At 42.3% G+C, this 16309-nt stretch overlaps 1 long non-coding RNA gene across 1 annotated transcript; it reads left to right on the top strand.

The window, feature by feature from the left end:
- The first annotated feature begins 1144 nt into the window (after positions 1–1144).
- LOC129735480 (uncharacterized) lies at positions 1145–2078 on the top strand. The gene is made up of 2 exons (XR_008731161.1): positions 1145–1227; positions 1781–2078. It is a non-coding gene; the product is annotated as an uncharacterized LOC129735480 (long non-coding RNA).
- The last annotated feature ends 14231 nt before the right edge of the window (positions 2079–16309 follow it).

Raw genomic sequence — 16309 nt, 5'->3', positions numbered from 1 at the left:
GACATAGAAGGTACTTTTTCACCTGCCAAGGAGTTAATGACTTCATAACCCTTCATTCAAGATAGGAAATTCCAGTGAAAAATGGGATGCCTCTTCATATATTGCAATACCTCATATAGGATTGATTCTTGGTCCCTTTACAAAGCTTTTTTATTATTCTGGCATTTTACTTCCTAGTGACCTGGCCAATGCAGTGTGTCACTTTGCAGTGTCTGGTGTGGTGCAGAGGTGACTAAGGTGGCATGGGCTTGGGTACCATTCAAAGTTATTCAGGTATTCAGCTGCTGCTTTATAAACCATGGGTGACAAGGCACTGGCAACACTCTGTTTATGACCCTGCCACCCTGCTATGTGAGGAGTCATGGCCTTAGGTGCCCAGCTTCAGAAAAATGTCTGCAGCTGCAAATCCATACAGCACATTGAGCAAACCATTTATTTAGCCATATCTAGAAAGTCTGTATGGGCTGTCCCAGAGGGAATATGATGGTTCCTGGGCCAACTGGTGAAGACTGACCCATCTGTCTATTGCCTAGGACCTAGCCTGGCCCTCCCTGGGCTCTCTGTGGCAACACAGCTACAATGAAAGACAATTTCTGTTGCTGTACATTGTTGCAGCCAAAGCGGTAGTGTTTTTCTATGAGGATCCCTAGGTCTGTGTCCCCTGGGCATGTGAGGCCACAAAGCCTGATGGGAAAGTGCTGGGGGACTGTTTGAAGAGAATGGCCATACTTGATACGACCTGTGTTGTAGTGCTGTACACAGCTGATCCTAGGTCTAATTATTGTGTGTGCTGTGAATGGGTTTCTTCTTTGGAACGAGCAGATTAATATATTCAGTGTGGGCAGGGAGGCTGCATCTGTACATTCCTAATTCCAGTAAATCTAAGATCATTCCAAATTAAGACTTTGAATGTGGGTACCTCATTTTAAATGATGAGAGTTGAACATTGTGGAGATGAGTTGTGCAATGCCAGGGAATGGTCCTGGGCACATTTCATTACTAATACAGTTGTGCCTTGAGGGTATCAGTGCTTTGCAATAATGTAGAGAATGACACACACCTTCCTCTTGAATTTGGGGAGAGTTTAAGCTTTGTGGAATGTGTCAATTGTGTTTCCTTAATAACTTCCTTCCTGCTTGCTATAGGAAAGTGTGCACTAGACACGTGTAAGACCTCTGAAATCCAAGAACACATCTTGGCAACGCACAAACAGGTCTCCTGAGGAAAGTGAGTAACTTTTTGTGCCTTTGAGGATCTTTTGAATGTTCAGAACAGGACTGAAAGGAATGCCAAAATCACAGACATAAGTCCTTGAATCAGAGTTTCCTAACATACTCTAATAATGGTTTGCTGAGCTCCAAAAATATTTGTGGGATCAGGATATGACAGGTGCCATGCTAAGTGGAAAAATGGAGATATTTTTGTGCATGGAGCAAAATTAGAAGAAAGATATAAATGACAATTTCTCTCAATAATAAACAGATTTTAAAACAACTCTGTCAATGACAGTAAATGAGGGATGGGTTGCCTTAATTACCTACCAGGAAAGACTTACTGAAAGGGAACTACAAAAGAGTTTACATTCCTAGGGGATAAAATTCAATGAAGCTCTGCTGATGGCACCAACTCATGTCTAATTTCTATCTATGGAGACTGGCTTCATCAGCTTCTGAGGATAGTTTGTAGACTGATTTGTTTTCTTTGTTGAAAGAGCTCCTAGACTTTGAAGTTGTCTTTAAAGGATTTTTAAGTTCTAAAAAACTTTCACAACTGTTTTCAGCACATGTTGGAGTGATGGTTTGTTGTGAAGATAAAGGAGGGGATACAGAACGTGACGTTTAAGAAGAGATGGAACTGAAGTTGAAGGATTTTCATTTGGAAAATCCTGTGCTGCACTAGGATCTCATGTTCTTATTCTGCTTTGTGGGCAAAATATCCTGCCAGACTACATTTCCCATCACACTTTTCAAAACAGAGCTGACCTCCTACCATCTGTTTAACAAAACAGGCTTCTGTTCCCAGCTGGAGCCTTATGATACCTGTCGCTACAGAAATAATAATAAACAATAATAACACAGCTTTATCTTTTCAGTCTTTCTTTCTTTCTTTCTTTTTTTTTTTAAATACAAACTGTTAAAGTAGGAAGAGTGCTGTGGTGCTTTTATAGTCACTTGTCAGTTCCAAACTTACTTATGTTCTTATTTATACTCTAATTATCTCTCGATGACATGAATGATGAAGTGAAAATGCAGTAAGTCTTCCTGATATTGGATTCTGTTGGCTCAGGCCATCCCAATCATCATTGTTTTGAAAGGGGTGGGGAGAGAATGATTAATCTGCTTTTCTGAGGTAAAATATATTACTTTATGTGAATTCTTTAGTGCTTTCACTGAAGATTGGGCAGGTAATTGTGGTAACCTCTGCTTTTTTTCTTCTACCTGCTGGAATTTTTAGGGGTAAAGTATATTAGAAGTTTTGGTGCTCATTGCATTTGTTGAAAGATGGGGCTTGGTAGACTAAACCTCTAAAGTTCAAAAGTATACATGCAGCACTATATGGAAGTCATACTGCTGGAAACAGTTATTACAATTTTTTCAATTTAGATTACTGTTCTCTGTGCTTTAGCCAGGACCACCTTAGACTTGGAGGTCTGAGGGGATATCACTAGAAAGACTCAAGAATTTTTAACAATTAAATCTTTTGTTATTTTTTTCTTTTTTTTTTTTTGATTGGAAACAATGATTCATCAAAATATGGAGGTTTGGGATGGTGGTGGAAAAAAATGCAAAACAAAATAAATAGAGGCTTTGATAAAATTTTCTTCTGGAAAAAACTCCTTAAGATCCATGATGGAGTTACTTCATTGTGGTTGAGGGAAGAGAAAAAACATCCAACTCTTCCTCAACAGCAAAGACACTTTGTAGTGGTAGTAAATGTCTAGGATGTGGAGACCAAGACTTGTGCATCCTTGCTAAGCCTGTGTTAAACTAGGGGGCTTGAACCTGCATCATTCACACTGTATCTGATGACATGGTGTTACTCTCTTGTAGGTGGTTGCTAGTCTTGCCTGTTAGAAGTATTCCTTTTAATATCAAAACTGAATTATGAATAGGATCAGTGAGAGGGGTTGTGAGAGAATTAGGCATAATTCCTTGCTTGAAATTATATTCAATTGGATTTTGAATGAATGAATGAATGAAAAAATGAAATTCTATTCATCTGGATCAAACAGCTCTGTTATGGGGGACACTGTCCTGAAAGATGGAAGGAAGGCAGATGTATAGACCTTAACCTTTTCAAATGGTGTATTTTCCTCACCAGCACTGGAAAGTTCAAGTTTTGATGGGGTTGCTGAATTGAAAAGTTCTTGCAGCTTAAAGCATTTCTTAGGGCAGAGATGCTATCTCTCCCTCCTCCCTACAACCAGCAGGTTTGGCTGGAATGCAGCAAATGCATGCAAGTTATTGCCTCTTTTTATTGCTTTCTCAGAAACATCTTGGGACACAAGGAGCAGTTCGCTGTGCAGGCAGCAGTGGTGCAAGAGGAGCAAAAGTTGTCTGGAATCAAGTTTCTACAGAATCATGATATACTGGGATAAAACCGTTATTTAAGCTCCAGATCTAAATGTAATGAATCTGATTTTGTTCACAGTGGATTTATATCATAAGGATAAAACAACATATATGCACACTTTACAGACAGCAAGACTTTCTGCTCCAGCCAGGAACGGATACCTTTCTGGATTACTATATGAGAATTCAAACAGATTTTGGCATCTCTACTTCCATTGCAAAGAAGGTTGACTGTAAGACAGAAAGTCATTTCAGCATGACTGTGCCTATGCATCATGACGAATGAGTGGTTCACTTCCCACACTACACTTGACACAGGTTCAGTCTTAGCCTGAACTTTTGGTACTCTGAGTAAGCTGGAAAATAGCTTCACTTCCCCATCATGCAGCCGCACACTCTCTAAATTGATCATTAAGGTAAATTCTTCTCTAAGGATGAAGTTTTACATTCCTTTTTTGCTGTGTAATCAAGGATTTTGCTGGAAGACAGTAAATAATCCATGGATCAGCCTTTACCAGCAGTGTTTGTGGCATTGCCTGAGAGTAACCAGTACTAGCTGCCTCTGGGTAAAATGCCTTAGTGGGCTTTTATCATTGAATATTTATTGAATATTATTAGTGGTTAAATAAGGACATTATTTGCTAGTTCACTGCAGCTGCATAGTCCTTCATTGATGGACAAGCTTGTCTAATTGGGAAAATAAAGTTGCAAAGCAAGATTGAAGAGTATGAAATCACAAGAAAAAATATCACAAAGGGTAAAATAGCATGTAGGCAGAAAACACCCCACTTGAGATGACACATTAAATCAGGGCATTGCTGTAGACATTAGGATGTGCTGAGCATTAGGACAGAGAAGACATTGCAGAGGACAGGAGTTTAGGACATACCAATGACCTAACTGGAAAGACCAGGGAGAAGATAAAGAGGTGGCTGTGATCAGCATTACAAAGTAGATCAGGTTGAATGATTGCAATGGTCTCTTCCGGCCTTGAAATTTTGTGTCTGTCTGTGGAAGGTTTTATTTTAAATAATTCATAGCAAAGAGAAAATTCTGAACAAGTGCAGAAAAATTTTCAGTACAAGCCTGCTAGGGACTCTGGGATTTGGTCTTCAATATCTGAGCTCTTGAACTTTCCTAATGAAAATACTAATAATTTTTAAATTCTAAGCTTCAAGCCTCATTACAGACAATCATCAATGATATATTCAATTGTAAAATTCACAGCGGGCTTCATAGTTATATTAATCATTCAATTAAAGAGAAACTGCATCACGTGACTGAATCAACTGAATGGAGGTTAAGAGTGGATTCAGTTTTGCAGTTTCCTCTAAAAGTATTGTGTACAGAGATATTTGCCATTAATTTAAAAACTGAAGCAAAATTTCAGAAGATTGGGGCTTTGCTCATGAACTAAAAAAGCAATATAATAATTATTATATATCTTTTCAATGAGAATTATTTCCTTGTTCCTTAAAAGTGTTTTGAACCCTCAGCAACCTAGAATGTGGCTTTTTTTCTGTGCGTCACTAAGCATTTAGATTTATAAGTTTGCAACTGTTTCTAAGTGAAGAATTAGTGGTACAACTTTCATTTAAATGACATTTGGATGACAAAAACATCAGCATTTCTAGGTCTGGTCTATGACTGAGGTGGACAAGGGGGTTCCCAGAGTTGGGGAAACCAAAGCAAGAGCTGAGAACCCTGCCAGAAGCCAGCAACTCTCGTGAGTGAGGCTGATGTGGCTTGGGCCTTGCCAGGAGCAACTGTGGCAGTTTTAAACATCCCTAGGAAGCTCTAGCAACCAAGATGTGGTGTGTCAGCCAGGGCATGATGTGTCAGCTCACACGGTAGTTCACATGGCAGAACCTGCAGGGAGAGTGTGCAGGGAGGGCCCTGCACCCTACTTGTAGGCCCACAGCCCAGCGAAGAGCCCTAGGTTTCTGCCATAATGGTGGGCACTTGCCTCAGACTTAAAACCAGTGTTTCTACAGGGAAAGCCCCTGAGATGTCTGATGCTTCCACCCAGATGGAACTGTTAAGGAAGGAGACTTCTAGTACAGACAGTAGGTTGCCATGAGTGTGCAGACCCTTCTCCTGGAGAAAATGTAAGCCCCTGACTAAAGTGTGCACAGGTTGATGATCTGTTATGTCAGGTGGCCGAGTTGCAGGAAACAGTCAAAAGGCTGTGGAGTATTAGAGAAACCAAGACAGAGATAGGTAAGTGGTTTCAGAACCATGCTCCTGTAGCAGACATCATAGACCATGAAGCACCCTGGACCCTGGTGACCCACAAAAGCAAGACTCTGCTTCAGTCTCCACCCTTCAGCATCACAGCCAAAAGCAGATATGAAGCTTTAACAGCTACAGACACCAGTGAGCAAGGTCTGCAAGGAGAAACTACACTAGCAGCACACCATGGATGCCGTGAAAAGAAACACCAAGTGCTTCTAGTAGGAGACTCTCTGTTAAGGGGGACTGAGGCACCCATCTGCCAGCCTGACAGGGAGTCTTATGAAGTATGCTGCCTTCTGGGAGTTAAGGTCCAAGATGCTGCCTAGAGGGTGCCACAATTTGTGAATAGCACAGACTACTATCCACCACTGCTCTTGCACATTGGTACAAATGACAGTGCAAGTCAGAACCGAGGCAGAATCAAGGTGGACTATAAAGCTTTGGGGGTGCAAGTGACAAATTTTTGTGCCCAAGTTATTTTTCCTTCTGTTTTACTAGTAAGAGGAAAGGGTGCAGCCAGAAACAGGCGTATAATGCACATTGACTTCTGGCTTCATGGCTGGTGCCATTGTGAGGGTTTTGGCTACTATGACAATGGGACGTTCTTTGACTGCAACCTTGTAGGGAGGGATGGGATCCACCTGTCTAGAAAAGGCAAGGGAGTATTTGGCAGGAGGCTGGCCAGCTTGTTGAAGCAGGCTTTAAACTGAAGGACGTGGAGGGCAGCATCCAAAGTGCCAATGCTCACGCCATCACATCCAAGTGGGGAATAAACCAGGCCAACCTGAGCATTGACATATGTTCCTTAGCTGCCTCCCAAGATGAGTACCAGGATGCCAGACACCTCAACAAGGATGTGTATGGCTACGGTGGATACTTTTTCACCCCTTCTGAGAAATCTGTATGCTTAATTACCTCTCTGAAATGCCTGTACACCAAGACACACAGCATGGGGAATAAACAGGAAGAATTAAGAGGTCTTTGTGTGGTCACAGGGCCATGATCTTATTGCAATTACAGACACATGGTGGAATCGCTCATGACTGGAATGCTGTTATGGAGTACTTCTTAGGAAAGACAAGCCAGTAAGAAGAGGTGGTAGAGTTGCTCTATATGTGAAGGAGCAACTGGAATGTATTGAGCTTTCCATAGGGGTGGATGCAAAAGGAGTCAAGAGCTTATAGGTAAAGATTAAGGGGCAGGCCAACCTAGGTGACACTGTTGTAGGTGTTTACTACAGGCCACCTGATCAGGAAAAGGAAGTTGATGAGGTCTTCTACAGACAGTTTGAGGTAGCCTCATGATCACAGGCCCTGGTTCTCATGGAGGACTTCACACACCCTGATATCTGCTGGAAAGACAACATAGCTAGGCACACACAGTCCAGGAGGTTCCTGAAGAACATTGATGATAACTTTTTGACATAGGTGGTGGAGAAGCCAATAAGGTGAGGTGCTCTGCTGGACCTTGTACTAACAAACAAAGGACTGGTTGGGGACTGTGAATGCTGGGGGCAGCCTTGGCTGCAGTGTACATGAGATAGTGGAGGAAGCAGGGCAACAAGTAGAATTGAAACCTTGGAGTTCAGGGGAGGTAACTTTGGCCTCTTCAGGATTCTGCTTGAAGGAATCCCATGAGTTAGGATTCTGGAAGGTAGGGGTGTCCAAGAGAGCTGGTTAATATTCAAGCATCATTTCCTCCAGGCTCAAGATAGGTGTATCCCTATGAGTAAGAAATCAAGCAAAGGGAGCAGGAAGCCTGCATGAATAAGCAAGGAGCTTCTGGCAGAACTCAAACAGAAGAAGGAAGTTTACAGTATGTGGAAAAAAAGGACAGGCCACTTGAAAGGAGTATAGGGATGTGGTCAGAACGTGCAGGGGTGTAAAGAAGAAGCCTAAGGCTCACTTGGAATTAAATCTGATGGGGGATATCATAGACAACAAGAAGGGCTTCTTCAAGTACATCAGTAGAAAAAGAATGACTAGGGAAAATGTGGGCCTGTTGCTGAATGAGGTGGGTGCCCTGGTGACAAAAGGTACAGAGAAAGTGGAGTTACTAAATGCCGCCTTTGCTTTAGCCTTTACTGCTAAGGCCAGCCCTCAGGAGTCCCAGACCCTGGGGGCAAGAGAGGAAGTCTAGAGAAAGGAAGATGTTCCCTTGGTGAAGGAGGATCAGGTTAGAGGTTATTTAGGCAAACCTGACACCTACAAAATTCATGGGCCCCAATGGGATGCACCCCCGAGTACTGAGGGAGCTAGCACATGTTATTGCCAAGCCACTCTCCACCATCTTTGAAAGGTCATGGAGAATAGGAGAGGTGCCTGCGGACAGGAGGAAAACCAGTGTCACTCCAGTCTTCAAAGAGGGCAAGAAGGAGGACCCAGGACACTATAGGCCAGTCAGCTTCACCTGCATCCCTGGAAAGATGATGGAACAGCTCACTCATCCTGGACGTCATCTCTAAGCATGTGGAGGAAAATAAAGATTATCAGTAGTAGTCAACATGGATCCACCAAGGAGAAATCATGCCTGACCAACCTAATACCCTTTTATGATGGAATGACCGGTTGGGTAGATGAGGGAAGAGCAGTGGATGTTGCCTACCTTGGCTTCAGCAAGGATTTTGACACTGTCTCCCATCCTTATATGTAAACTCAGGAAGTATGTGTTAGATGAGCAGACAGTGAGGTGGATTTGGAACTGGCTGGATGGCAGAGCTCAGAGGGTTGTGATCAGTGGCACAGGGTCTAGCTGTAGGCCTGTAGCCAGTGGTGTTCCACAGGGGTCAGCACTGGGTCCAGTCTAGTTTAACTTATGCATCAATGATCTGGATGAAGGGACAGAGTGCACCCTCAGCAGGTTTGCTGATGTTACAAAACTGGGAGGAGCGGCTGATACCCCAGAAGGCTGCGCTGCCATTCAGCAAGACCTGGACAGGCCGGAGAGCTGGGCAGAGAGGAACATAATGAAGTTCAACAAAGGCTAGTGTGAGGTCATGCACCGAGGGAGAAGCAACCCCCCACAACAGTACAGGCTGGGGCTGATGTGCTGGAAGGCAGCTCTTCAGAGAAGGACCTGGGAGTGCTGGTGGGCAGCAAGTTGCCCATGACCCAGCAATGCGCTCTTGTGGCCAAGAAGGTCAAAGGGATCCTGGGGTGCATTAGGAGCATGGCCAGCAAGTTAAGGGAGGTGATCCTCCCGCTCTGCTCTGCCCTGGTGAGGCTGCACCTGGAGTGCTGTGTCCAGTTCTGGGCTCTCCATTCAAGAGAGGCAGGGAACTATGGGAGAAAGTCCAGTGGAGGTCTACATAGATGATTAGGACACTGGAGCATCTGCCTTCTGAGGAAAGGCTGAGAGAGCTGGGCCTGTTTAGCCTGTGGAAGAGAAGACTGAGAGGGGATCTTATCAATGTCTACAAGTATCTTAAGGGAGAGTGTCAAGAGGATGAGGCCAGGCTCTTTTCAGTTGTGCCAAGCAACAGGAGAAGGGGCAACAGGCACAAACTACAACACGGGAAGTTCCATCTGAATATGAGGAAGATCCTCTTTACTGTGAGGGTGACAGAGCACTGGGACAGGCTGCCCAGAGAGGTTGTGGAGTCTCCTTCTCTGGAGACATTCAAAACCTGCCTGGACACGATTCTGTGCAACCTGATCTATGTGAACCTGCTTTAGCAGGGGGTTGGACTAGATGATCTCCAGAGGTCACTTCCAACCCTGACCATTCTGTGATTTTGTGATTCTGTCTGTGAGCAAACACACATTTGCTACCTCTGAAAAGTGTGTGTAATCCATACCCCCTGTTACTTTCCTGCCACTCATCTCCAGCCATCCTCACTGTGCTGCTTTTGTGTAGTAGGTTACTGCTGGCATCAGTACAGCAGCAGGCTCATGTAGCAGCTTTCAGAAATTTGGTGTCTTATAGTGTCATATGTGATTGTCCTCTATCTGTTCATGACAGGTGTGTTGAGCCACAGTGAATACACAGATAGGGAATAGTTTTGGTTCTTTAGCTGGTGACTTTTTTCAGCCTGCATGCTTTACATTTGGTAGTATGACTGTACACTCCACCTGGGTTATGTTGGAAGACAGAAGCTGCAGAGCATGTGCTCTCACACCTCAGATTACTTGCAGTGCTCAAAAGGTTAAACACTTGGAGAGAAGCAAATAAATAAATAAATATATTTATATATGACTATGTAGAGCATATGAGCAAGATGGATTGCTCAATGTGTTACAGGACCGATGGAAAGATGGAATGAAATATGGTCTCCATTGTAATGACTGTGCTTCTATAGCCTGAGGCATCAAAAACGTCATAGTGTTTATGCACACTAATAAAATCTTAGCAGTAATTCTCTCCAGCCTCTCCATGCACAAAACCTTTGCTACAGTCTGTCCTCTGAATCACTTTTAAGAAAAAAATTAGTTCCCTTTCACTCCTCCTTAGGGAGGTGTAAAGTCTACCCTGTTGTGAGCTTTTAATGTTGGTGGGTAGCATGTAATGCATGGGTCATCATGCATGGGAGTTTCTGAAGTACTTAGAGGTATCTATTTGGGGGCAAGTAGGAGGGAAAATGGATTTGATCGAAGTTTTCAAATCTAATGAGTACCTGTTTAAAGATGCATCCCTTAATGATTAGCTTAGTATTTTTTGAAACCAAAGGAAAATGGCTTCCTATAATATTGATCTGAATATGTGGAGACTCAACTTCAATTTGTCAGATTAAAACAGCCTGACTGGGACTCCTTTCGCATCTGATGGTAGAAGTGAAACATTTCACCATCTCCTATTCTAAACAAAATGAATGCAAAACTGAAAGAAGTGAATAAATACTGAAAAATCTCCTTGGTTCCATTCTTACTGGTGATTTGGCAGCTAGAAAAAGAAATCTTCAGCTACCATTGTAGTCAGCCTCTCAAAGCCTTTTGTGACTGGTTTTAAGAGATGGGTGGTGTGGCTGGTCTTTTACCAGATGGGTGCTCTTTTGAATTCAGAGAACAAAAGTCAGAGCACCATATTTAGTAACTGTGTGGCTAAATCTGCGCTTCAGCATTAGGCACTTGTGTATGAGACCATCTCAGCCAAAATCCATTCCTCTAACTTACCAGGTCTGCATCCATCCATCACCAGTGATGCGGACCTGGGAAGTGGACAACTGTAAACCTATGAACAGTGCTTGTTTGTAGAATCTGAGTCAAATGCTGAAACACTGAATTGGTTTAATATCTCAAGTATTTGATCTATTTTGGCCTAAAAATATTAACATACCATGTAGAAATGGAGCCAGGAGCACAGATGGTACCAAACAGGGCTTGACAGTGTGGATTTTAGAACATTAAGTGAACTTTTGAGCTGTCAAGAGCAACCAACTATTACCATTGGTGATACCTGAGCATCCAATCTCACCTGAAGGCTGGATCTGAGAAGTGCTCAGCATCCCCAGCTGATCTCCAGGGTGCCACTGTGAAACAAACGAAGGTAAGTATCGAGAAATGATGGAGGCCACTAGAAAGAGGAGGAGAGGGGAAGATCAGGTTGGAATTGAGGGGTGCAATCGCTCAGATTTGGCATAAAGAATGAGATTTGGTCTGATGTACGTATCCAAGTAGTCACAGACCTAGTTACTATAGACAGTGTAATACAGAGAATTTGTCACCTCACTACTGCATTTTAGCTGTTTCCTTCTGGCCTTGGCAAAACAGCTGCATAGCTTTGACTAACATGGAACAGCACCTTTGTGTCTAGTATCTTCTAACCTTTCTACTGCATCTTCACCTGTATGAACATAAATGTCTATATAACATTATTCTTTTGGCACATATATAAAAATGCAGATCAGATCCTATCTCTCACACCTCTATTTCAGCCTCAGGCCAAGAAAAAAGAAAGCAGCTGGGATATACTCAATGCATGCATGTTCTCGTAGACATGTAATTGGCTGCTTCCTCTGCACTGGGGTGAAGCTGTAAAACAAAGCACAGTTATAAAGGTGAATGCTAATGCTGAGTGACACTCACACCCTGGAGGCTGGTAAGCAATAAATAAAGAGCTTTTCTTTCTCCTCAGATGGTGTTGAGGTATAGTGTAATCCCAAGTCTGTAATTCTTCTCTCTATCCTGTCTGTGCTTTTCTCTCTGGCTGCAGATGCTGGCATTTTGGTTATGAGGGTCTTGATGGGGTTTGTTCTGCTCCTGGGAGGTCTCATCTGTAATTTACTGCAGCCAGATTTGTGAATCTGCTTAAGCAAAGTTATTCACAACCAGAACTTCTATTAATCCTAGGAAAAAGGATTTTAATTAGGTATAATGGGGTTCTGAATGATCTCATTTGAGACTGGTAGTTTATTTCTTTGTAAGACCACCTAATCATGATCAAAAATCAGATCATCCTTTATCAACCACAGGCATTTCTACTGCAGTAAAAGTATCTTTTTTTATTATTTCTTTCCACAAAATCTTTTTTTTTTTTCTTTTCGTGTGGGGAGCACAACAAAACACCAGAACCAAACAACCTAAAAAAACCCATAAAAAGTTCTTGTTTAGTAGGGGTTTATTTAGTTTTTGGGGGGTTTCGTGGTTTTTTGTGTGTTCTTTTTTTTTCTTTTTTTTTTTTTTTTCCCCATGTAATAAAAAACAAAAGCACCTTCAAGGTATTTTGGTCCAAACACTTCAGCATAAGAAAAAGTCTCAGTTGCTGCAATGTACAGTAGGTAGGTGTAACTTACAACCCATAAAATATTTTTTCAGATCTTCTGGTGTTTTAACATGATTTCAAATTTGGGTCTTGAAGTTTGGGGTACAATGAGTTAGTTTTCAGATGCATACTCGCTGCAATATTACAGTTCCAACAATGGGATGAAAGCAAGGTAAAAACTCACGTAAACAGGTCTTTTTTCAGGCATCAAGAAATATGAAAACCCAGCCTTTTGGAGGTCATACATCTCCTTTGGACTGTCACTACTTCAAAACATTTAAAAATCTATTCTCTTAAGTGATCCATTGCTGAGGAAGAGTGTATAATTTACCTGACATCCTCTGTCACCTTGTTTGAGATAACATGAGTTGAGTGGTCAGCAGTTGTCTTGAATATATTATCCAGCAACATAGTACAAGTAATTTTAATATATATCTTTTATATAATATATTATAGATTATATAGCCATATGTTATCTGGCTTCCCTTTCTCTGAGCCTCATGAATATTATGATATGATATCACAGAATTAAAGAATTACAGGATGGTTTGGATCAGAAGGGACCTTCTGCACTAGTTCAACACCCCTGACATAGGCTGGGACATCTTTCACTAGGTCAGGTTGCTCTGATCCCTGTCCAGCCTGACCTCCAGCACTTCAAGGAATGGGGTGTCCACATCTAGGAAACCTGTTCCAATGTCTCACCACTCCCATCATAAAAAATTTCTTACTATCCAATCTAATCTACCCTTTTTCAGTTTACAACCATTATTTCTTACCCTGTTGCTACAGGCTCTAGTAAAAAGTCTATCCCCACCTTTCTTATAAGCCCCCTTTTAAGTTCTGAAAGGCCACAAGGATGTGTGCCCTCAGAGCCTTCTCTTCTCCAGGCTGAACAACACAAACTCTCTCAGCCTTTCCTCACAGCAGAGGTGTTCCATCCCTTTGATCATTTTTGTGGCACTCCTCTGGACTCGCTCCAAGAGTTCCATGTTTTTTCTGTACTGAAGACTCCAGAGCTGGACGTAGTACTCCAGGTGGGGTCTCACCAGAGCAGAGTAGAGGGGGCGAATCACCTCCCGCAACTGCTGGCCGCACTTCTTTGGACCAAGCCCAGGATATGGCTGGTCTTTTTTTGCAGCCCTTTCTGGGCTGCAAGTGTACATTGTTGGCTCATGTCCAGTTTTTCATCCACCACTTTCCCCAAGTCCTTCTCTTCAGGGATGCTCTCAATCCATTCATGGTACTGGGGGTTGACTCAGTCTAAATGCAGGACCTTGCACTTAACCTTCCTGAGGTCCGCATGGGCCCACTCCTCAAGCCTGTCAAGGTCTGTCTGGATGGTAGTTTTTTCCTTGAGTGTATCAACTGCACCACTCATCTTGGTGTCGCCCACAAACTTGCTGAGGGTGTACTCGGTCCCATTATGTATGTCATTGATGAAGTTACTAAATAGTATTGGTCACAGTGTGGACCCTTGAGGGCTCCCTTGGGGGAAACCCAAGTGGTTTCTGCTTGGACACTGAACCATTCACTAAAACTCTATGGATGTGGCCATCGAGCCAATTCCTTATCCATCTAACAGTCCATCCATCAAACCCATGTCTCTCCAATTTAGAGGTAAAAATCTTGTGGAGGAACATGTCAAAGGCCTTAACAGAAGTCCAGGTAGATTGCATCAGTAGCTCTTTTTTTGTCCACTGCTACAGTTCTGTGTAGGAGCAGCTCTACTGGGGAGTTATACAGGCCCTAAAAATGAACCAGGGAGAAACCAGGCCATAAACCTTTTAAATGTGTGGTACAACACTGGCTTCTGTCCATATTTAATTATAAGAAGCTGGCATTAGCAGGGTGGTAAGAATATAGAGCAATACATGTTTGTCCTATCCCAATAATGTGTTTGATGTGAAACAGAGCAAGAGCTCTGGTTTTAGGCTCTAACAATTTGAGAGATGTGAAGCATTATAAAAGACTCAAATGACTACAAATCACTGCTGAGATTCTTATGAGATGTGGGAAGCTGAGAGCCTCAGAGGATTGACTCATAACAGGCATTTAGGTCCTAAAGACTGATTGATATATCGTTTTGCCTGAATGCATCAATGCCAATAAGAAGGGCAAATCTGAAAATTATGTCATCATTCACTGGGGAAGTAGTTACAGTGTGACATGTCAAGCATTTTGATTCAACCTGCCATCCTGCAAGCTGCGCATCAGGGTTTTTAATTTATTAAAATGGCTGGTTTATTTTTCTTTTTAAAAGGAATTTATAAACAGCACATTTGAAGGCTGATATCAAGTGTCTTTTGCTTCATTAGTTTCTTTCACCATATACTATGTCTTAGAGCAAGGCAGGGAATTATAAGGCCATTATAAAGATCATAACTGTTGCTGTCAATAAAACATTAAAAATGAATTCAGAAAATAATTCCCTCTAGGTCCAATGAAGTTGATTTTTTTTGTGACCTTTATGTCTTTTCCTACAGTGGGGATTAGATTTGGACTAATTTAGACCCAGGTTTCCAAGAACATAGCATCTTTTTCTACCCAGCAATTTTTACCTGGCAGGAAAAGAAGTAAGCCATTTCTCTGGGCTTTCTTGACATCTGGCCACTTGATCAGAGCTAAAACTAGGAAACATTTCAGGTATTTAGAAACTGCAGACCAACAACCTGTATATATCAAAGTGCAACGACTCTGGAAAGTTCTGGATACATCAACTTTTCTGCACAAATCACTTGCTGGGCAAGCGCTGGATGATTCTGCTTCTAATGTGATGGTTCAGGAAATGGAAGGAGAAATGGGAGCTTGCATGGAATGCCCTCGGTCTATCCTACTGTGGCATAATCCAGTGTCTTGGGTGTTTGGTCCTAGGTACTAAGGCTCCTGGGATTGCTCTAGGGAGGTAGGTATCATCCTATGGCATGTCAGAACACAGTCAGTAGTCTGTACCCCTTTACTTAACCTCTTCTACCTGGTACTTGCAGTTGTAGGTACACAGTGGTTCCTTCCAGTCCTGTGTTCCTGGAATTTTAGTGGAGTAATCAGTAATCCTGACCTTTTCAGAAGGCAAATATTTGAATATTTTTCCTGTGGAAACAACTGTTACTTAAGTACTTCCAGTCTATCAAGTAATATACTACAGCAGAAAATGAAGTTGGTTTCGGTTTTGTCAAAAATTAACGAACGTAATCCAGGTGATATTGATTTTGACACTTCCTCTTTTGAGATTTGCCTTAGAAGGTTTGTCTTCCAGTCCTTTGATCGGCTTGATGGCCCTCATTTGCAACTTCCCTGGTGAACAAAACACAGAGTTAAAATCCAGATATCGCATTTGTACATTTTATCACTGAGGATGGAAGGGGAAGGTCATCTGATTGTCCTTCAGCTCACAAGAGATGACTGTACATTTTCAGAAAGGCAATTGGATCTCAATCGCTGCTGTCACTGTACAGTTTTTGGAGATTTCACTGAGCCTGTGGTGGGATGTTGCTTTACTCAAACCCAAAGCAAATGATCTTCAATGGAGAAACTGAATACCTGCACAATGGGCTATCAGCAAGAAGAAAATGAGAATGAAAATATGGGGGACACCACAAAAGATCAGAAAGCTTTAAAAAAGTATTGATTTTATAAAGGACTTTCTTACCGTAGTTTCAGGGGGGTGAAGGTCAGCAATGTTAGAGTAATCATTGGGTAAGGGACACTTCATTCTGTCTATGCCTAGTCAGCTCGATGGTGAGGCTGGATGGCAGCCAGTAACTGAGCCCTTTGATTCAGCTATTTTCTTTACCTTTTTTTGAGTG

The sequence above is a fragment of the Falco cherrug genome, chromosome 3 (assembly GCF_023634085.1).
Source record: "Falco cherrug isolate bFalChe1 chromosome 3, bFalChe1.pri, whole genome shotgun sequence".
NCBI classification, from domain to species: domain Eukaryota; kingdom Metazoa; phylum Chordata; class Aves; order Falconiformes; family Falconidae; genus Falco; species Falco cherrug.
The sequence above is the reverse complement of the archived record's forward strand: the minus strand, read 5'-3'. Positions and strand labels throughout refer to the sequence as shown.